Source organism: Tetrao urogallus, assembly GCF_951394365.1.
Source record: "Tetrao urogallus genome assembly, chromosome: 8".
Taxonomy (NCBI): domain Eukaryota; kingdom Metazoa; phylum Chordata; class Aves; order Galliformes; family Phasianidae; genus Tetrao; species Tetrao urogallus.
Window position 1 is genome coordinate 22365609 of NC_136821.1, and position 8224 is coordinate 22373832.

Here is an 8224-nt window from a genome sequence, read left to right on the forward strand (position 1 = left end):
AACCTCTCACCCGAAGGAATTAATCCTTGCAAAAAAGTTACACCACTTATTCACAATGATGGAGAAACAATTACTGCTTCAGCTCACTCCTTAGGAACTGGGATTTCAAAACACATCCAAACTGCCTGTGAGTTAACACCAGAAGAACAGGACACCAGAAGAACAGTGGAGAAGGAGCACTAAGGTCCAGTACTGCACAGTAATGAGATCAGGGGTGCAGCTGTCTCTGCTGGGGCCTGGGCAGTCAGAGCCCTTTGGTGCCACAGACCACACCACCTCAGCTGTGCCCACTGGCACGCTCCTGGGAGCCTGGCAGCAAAGACTGAAGGCAGACAGCTCCAGCCAGCACAAGCACGGCACTTCCTGCATCCTTGGGACAGAGGCAGAAGTGCAAAATCCACAGAACAGTTTCCTCCAAGCTGTAGATTAGCTCTTTAGAAAAGATGGAGGACAACTAAAGATAGAAAATCTGGACAAGTACATGCAAAGAGAAGTCTTTGTCATTTCTCTCCATTCTAGGATGTACTGAGCAACCAAATGCAACAAGGGGCACAAGGTAGAGTTTCTCCATGCTCTCAGCCAAAGTTTCCTTAGACCTTAGACCTAAAATTACTGTTTGCACAATCATCAGCCCTGCACCAGTTTAAATCATACTATACTGTTTCCTCTACTGCAGGGACCACAAATACCAATCTATGCGTAACTGCTGCATCTACCTGTAAAGCACCCAGATTAAAAGTTGCCCACATAACCACTGAGTAATTAAAATGCAATACCACAACAAAGTTACTTAACATAAAAAGATGTGACAAAGTTACACAGCCTGCTCTTAGTCTTATACTGCCATCCTGCCAAGAACAAAGTTCTGGAATCTCTTTAAGGATACAAACATTCTTCTATCACATTGGAATCTGAACTCTTCACAGAAATTCTGCTCCCATAAAAACGTCATTTTGAAAAGGGATAAATTTCTGATGAAGGCAGTCACACTGAAAATTGTCTGTTAATCTCCTCTGAATAAATATAACCCCTAGAAAGATGGAAGCATGAGCAGAATATTTATTTTTTTGCACTTGAAAATGCTGAGGTGCAGAACAAGCAGCTTTCACTTTAGAGCTTACAGCTGAAGTTACCCTTTCAAAAGACCAATTTAGTCTCATAAGTTACTTCCCTCCAGTCATTCACTTTTCAAAGCCTTCTGCAACTTCAAGATTGCAGTAAAACTGACTCTTATATCCTGTTTCAGTAAATCTCTCCCTCATCCAGTCTCATTCCTTGGAGATGTTTGGTGTTTTCTCAACTTCATGAACACTTATTAAGAAATGTATGGAACAGTAGACTTCATAATGCAATACATCCTTGTGATAAACAATTGCTCTGGTAGATCACCCGACTGATGAGGACCTTATTCGCTCATAGCAGTTTATCTAGTCCATCTGTGCTTTGCTAAAGAACTGATGCTAGGGAATCAAATACAATTTCTGCTATTAGTTTTAAATACAGCATTATTGCCTTAAAAAAAATCCAGCTGGCTGAATACGCCTTCTATGCTGACATCAACGTGACAACACCAAACACTTGGAAAGTTTCACTTAAGAAAAACTAATTTATCAATTTGAGGTCTCCCTTTCTTATGACACTCCACTAACCAGTCCATAGCTGCTAGCTCTCAAAATTCTTTTCTTGAAGCTTTAAGCATTTCTCTTAAGCCTGGTTCATGCAGTTATAAAAACCCTCCGGGAAATGTAGGGTTTTTTTGTTTGTGGTTTTGCTTTTTTTTTTTTTTTTTTTTTTTTTAATATCCCTCTAATCCTTGCAGAGAAGACTGGAAACATGAACTCTGAAGACTCAAAAACTAGTCAAAAACTAGATGGGAATTAAAGAGAAACCTATTTCATTTTTCTTCTAGGACCTGACAAAGGATTTTTGAATGTTGGGAGCTGGCATTATTTCTGGCAGCTAGCCAGGAGTGTTGCAGCTCCCTTAGTCAGGCACTTGATAAATCCTGTACTGCCGCTGTGTTTACTGCTGTAAACACAGAGCTTTAAAAAGACCCTCAAATCTAGTCCTCTTATACCCTAGTCTTTATCATTTAACACCATGTCTAATGCTACTTCTCCTATACCGGGACTTTAGCTTCCACCATTCATGCTAGTAAGATGCTCCAAAGTTGCAAGTCTCCAACAGTCACATCTGTCCTTGGTCATATGAACTGCTCATGGGTGATATCCTGACACTTGCTCTGGGACAGTGCTAACTTTGGGTTTAAAGTTCTTCAATGCGTGCAGGGAAACAAATAACATTTACTTTTTTTTTTTTTTTTTAAATACAGCAAAAGCGCATTTAAAGCGTGTCCTCTTCCCCCATGTTCAACCTCCCCCTTCCATTATCCTTTATACTATGATTAAGGAAGACTGTCCGTAAAAACTAGGATCTCCCTTTCCCTTACCAGAATAACTCTCTGCAGCCATCCCCATATGAACTTACAAGGGCAGCAATTAAAGCAGCTCCCTAAATTCTAGACAACTACACATCACTTTTGTAATTCCATATCCCTAAAAATCAGGAAGTTCAGGCATCACCATTCACTTATTGACACACTTATAAACAATACAGAAATCAATTTTTGATTTTTTTAATCACAATTCATTAGGTGCAGCAATTAAATAACTGGAAAGAAACAGCAAGAATCCTCAGTTATCATAATTCATTCCACTTATGCTAAATGGCTGATTCAGCCAGTAAACAAACCACTAATTAAATGACACTTGTTGTTTTTAAATATTTATTGGCCTTTTACTGATGATACACAGACAAAGCCCAGTTTCATCATCAATGGAAACAGATTGTCATTTTTCCACAGGAAATCACATGGGAAAGCAACTCAGAGAGTTCAGAGACATGACAAAATACACCCGTAAAGAACATTACAGATAGAGTTTCAAAAAAAGTATCCCCCACTAGAAAATCCTGTTTAGTAGACAGAGTTTTTACTACAAATGAATCTATTCAGTTGCCATTCTTATTGTTCAGAAATTGCATAACCACTGAATAGCATCCTTATATACTGCTTGAGTACTTTCAGACAAGCATCACAAATGAAAATATGGAAAATTTTACAACTCTAAATATTATAGAAGCAACTTCCAAGTTTCACATTTCCCCTAAATTTAAAATAAGAATCAAACTTGATACTAAGGAGTAAGGTGACAGTTTTGGATTCTGAGCCCTTTAAACCAACGATGTCTACCATTCAGAGGCTGTTCTTGAACTACACTAATATTGCCCATGTCTCCTCAATCCTGCTAATGATTTAACTGGGGCTTTGGCTCAGATAGCAGTTCTAACTGAGCTAGCGAAGATCAACAAATATTTTGGGCTGTACCCTCAACTTCACCCTCTCTTCTTTGATATATGAAAAAATCAAAAGATTTTTAAAAAGAAAAAGTGAGAAGAGGGAAAACAAACAGCCTTAAAAATAAATAAAGCAACCACAAAAGCAAACATCAAGCAGTAAAGAGAAAGAAGCATAATAAGAGCAAACTCAACACAAGTACTGCAGAACCTTCAACTGCAGTATGACTGTAACCTAATACTGATCAACCTCAACGCCTTGGCTTCTGAAGATACTCAAGATTCTACTGCAAATTTGTCTTGATTCAACACGAGAGTTATGGGTTGGACACCATTTGCATTTTATTTAGTTTTTCACCGCACACTTGTGGTCCACCCTTACATTCCTCATACTGCAAAGATTCCCAGAAACAATTGGAGTATGTGAAGAACAGCAGCAAGCCTATGCCTACCCTTGAGTTTCCTCAGCTTCATAAATGCCAATGGCCAAAAAATTTACACAGCTGATCACCTGTGGATTAATCACATACGAAGTGTCAGCATTTGTAAGACATACTCTTTCAACACCAGAAACAAAATTTAACAGATTTGTCCACCCTGCCTCAGCACAGACCCAAGTTTGTGCACATCTCCCTGAGCAGGTACAACACAAAATTCCATATGCTTGGCCCAACAATAGTAAGCACAAACATATAAAATATATATGGTATCTTGTCACTTTGTCTCACATTACCCTCTCCATGAAACAGCGCTATAATAGACATTCTGTTACCTGGATGCACAAAAAAACCTTCAGCTTTATTCCTTAAAAAAAAAAAAAAAAAAAAAAAAAAAAACAAACCATATATATATATATATATAGATAGATATATAGATATAGATATATATATATCTATCTGCAATTTGGTTTCCATTCACTATAAGCCTGTTATATTCAGCTTTTAGTGAGAACATTACTACATGCCGAACTCTAAGCAGTGTCTACTGCATCAATACGAGAACAAACTAAGATAAGAGACTTCACAGAATCCAAACCCAAGAAGAGGCAGGCCACAGTTCTTTGACATGGTTTTCTAAGGGCATTTCAGACTGTTATAGCAAAGATGATCAAGGGCTCCTGTAAATGTGCATTGAACATCTCCTCAGTTCTGCTAAGTCCACCAATAACTTCTTACCAGGAAGAGGCTCCCAAGCTTCCTTTTGAGTTATGCTGCGAATCCAGAGGACAGGGCCCATATCTACTTATGCCTGCAACATTACATGAGCTTCTGGACTTGAGGCTACACAGAAAGGACAAAACACAGCTCTCAAGAGTACACTACCCAGATGATCTGAAGGAATCCTGAATAGGAGGAGAGAAACTAGCCACCTGCATTGTCCAGATACAAGCATTGATAACCTGTAACAGTCATTCTAAAGGATCTTAATGCTTCCAATGTCTGAATGCTTGGACTGTAAACAGTAATTTAGGACCATTTGATCTTTTCTGCTGCTGACTTTCCCAATCCAGACAGATGGATCAGAGAATTGCAAAGCTAGATTACTTTCCTTTTTTCAGTCAATCATCCGATTCCTTTCATGAACATGCTTATTTCAGGGTATGCACAAATTGTAGAGGAAGATCTAACAAAGAACCTGAAACTGTGCAATCATTTAACTTCTTACTAATAAAAAACATAAACAAGGAAGAACACTAGCTGATTTTCCTTAGCTAATTCAGACTAGTGTACTGCAGTACAGGGAAAGAAAAATATTACGGTTTTTATGGACATTGAAGAAATCACAGTGATCTTGCTAACGGAAAATGGGATAGAAATTTAATCAAAGAAAGCCATATGGAATAGCTATATTCTCTAATGGAATAACAAATTATATTCCAAATTAATTCTTGTGCAAGAGATATAGTTGGGAACAAATAAACCAGTGTCCTAAAACTCTGTCGGAGAGAGAACTCATTTGGGAACTACAGCTGTTGTGCTTTAGAGATTTGGATTAAAATCCATCATTATCTTTCAGTTAATACTCTTTCACTGACCAATCAGCAGTCATATGGTGTTTACCAACCCTGGTCACTTAACCCACTTGAATGGCATTTGTGCTATAATTTGTACTTCAATACAATCAGATTACTTCTAATCTAAATGATTCGTATCCTTTATGGGACAGATAAACACTAATCCCAAGGTTCCTAAAACACTGTAAGCCTAAACACTGCTAGTACAGCATTCAGTGTCTGCAGTTTTAATGGAAGTATTTCATTCAAACTGGGAAATATTTCATCACTCAGACCCTGCCTTTTAAATGCTTGTTCTAACATTGTTACGTAGACAAGATTCATCAGCAAAAAAACACACTACTCAGATAAAACCAGCAGCTAGTAAACATATCAATGTGTATATACTACTTTTTAATCAAATTATTTCACAGGAAATAATATTTAAAGTAAACTAAGCAATGAGGAATATTTTAGATCTTTATGTTGAGCAAGGTATTACATGTGGTAATGGCCTACTGTCCCAAGCTCATGGTTGAAAACACCCTTCTCTCTGGAACAATTTTCCAAGGATTGAGCAGTTAAAATGCCCTCTATCATTCGTGTTCTTCAGTTAATCTTGGGTGACACTTGAAAGAAATTGCACTGCAACACAAGTCCAACATCCAATTACATTTGCCAGTAATACGCTTAGGCTCTGATCTCACACAGGTGGATCAGTGCCCATGTGACAAACTCCCTCAGAAAGGAGGGACCCACAGACACAAGAACATCTGCATGACTACAGGTACATCAGTGTCTGTACCTTGCAAACACCAGTGCTGGGAAGAAGAATCCCAAAGTTCAGTAATAATCAATGGGTGAGAGCAGGTACACAAACATCTAACTACATAGGAGTATTATCTGTGTAACCCTGTGTATTGTATTCACATACACAAAAAAAGTGATATATTTTTTTACCTAGAAAAACGGGTAACTAACATTCCAATTTCCTATAAGACATCCCCTTCAAAAAGATAATTGATTGTATGTCAAGTTAAGGAGAGAGAAATATACTTGAGAATTGGATAAATCATTCCTAAGGAAAAATTTAAAATAAGATTTTAATTTAGAAGATGTTAGCAGCATCATAGCTAGTACCTTACGTAAATCTAAATATGTTTACTTACAATACATTAGCTCAAGTGCCTGTATTTCGTAACAGCAAAGCCTCTTTTCTAGTTGCTGGACTAAACTAGAAAGAGAAAGTCCTTTTTTTTCCCCCCCAGTGTCTCACACACACAGAGCAGCTCTCAGCTGTGACCTTAGCCTACCTTGCAGTGACAAATGAATGAACACCCACAAAGGGACCTATGAACCACCACTACTGCCAAAACTTTACAGTTAAGAAGCAAGCCTGATGCAATAACTTTCTAAAAAACCCCCAATGATTTTAAAAGAAGTGATGCAGATCATCTAGTTCAGCAAGACAGATCATAAGAGGCATTGCACTGAAAAACTCTCTATGCTAACAGCAAGCACGGGTAGGGTTACATTGTGAACAGCACGTACACTCCTTATCCTGGGCACAACACACCTCCAGAAAAGCCTAGTAGAAATTACAGCTTGTTGGAAATATTCCAGGAGAAGTAACAAACTTCAAAAGTGCTGGAAAAGGCTGTATTCATTTTTAGACTTATCACAACCATCAAATCTAGTAAAAATTCAGAATTAACCATTCTGAATTTACAGTATTGCGCTTAAAAAAATCACATTCACAGTACAGAAGATGTTGAAAAGACAAATATTCAAAAATTAACATCATTAGAGAAACTTCAGGCCTAAGAGTAACATAATGCACAATAACTGCTTTGCACACAAAATATACCGAAGTAGACAAAAAAAAAAAAAGCCATTTGGGAATGGGAAATCAATAAATAAAAGCTTCTTCAAAACCCCTAAGCTAACAAAAATTGCTGGCTTGTAGAGGGTTTTCCTCCTTATCACTGGAATACTAATTCTCTCATACTAGGAAAAAGTTAGAGCTACATTGAGAATGTATGGGATAGCTGCATTAAAGTAAGTTTGAACATGAAAGATCACATGTATTTCTGTTCTTAGCTGCTATGTTTGTGCTTTATGGAAGAGCCACATTCCCTCCTCGCTCCAGTGAATCGGATATGTGACAAGGAAGCAAACAATCATAAGTCACAGGAACATGGGCTTTTCTGTCCTTGTCATAATAAATGAGAAGATGCTTACAGCTGCCTTCTTCTCCTCCCATCACACTAGTCACCCAGCTAGAGAAAGCATTAAACAACTGAAGGTGTGAACCCAGTCTAGATTCCCACCCCATTAAGTCATACATCATTTTTACCTAGGAGTCAGAGAGCTATGATCATATGAGACAGAATGAGAACTAATTAACAGATCACCTAAGCAAATAATTTTGCATTGTTGCACATTAGAGAGCTTTAAAACCAGCCATATTTTCTGTAAAATATTCTCAAATATTGAAAGACACTTCAAGCTGATAGGGTTCCCTCCCCTAAGAGATGGCCATTACCATGTGAAAAATACTTAATTTCTTAGCATAGAAACCCCATGAAACTCTGAGTAAGGCTTTTGTTTCTTTTTTAATAACACTTAACTCTGTCTTGCACACCAGTTGAGGTGCAGCTTTGTTTACAGCCTTTGAGCGTAGTCCATTTTTTCCTATAAGACCAAGCTCCTATGCTTTTTAAAAAAATACACAATCCAAGAAATCTAAACATACACTAATGCAAAGCATTAAAAAACACACCTAAATCTAGCAGTTAACTTTACCTGTGGACCCTTCAGAGTGTTCACAGGATTCCTTTGCCAACAAGCTATGGTTTCCTCAGAAAAACAAATTCC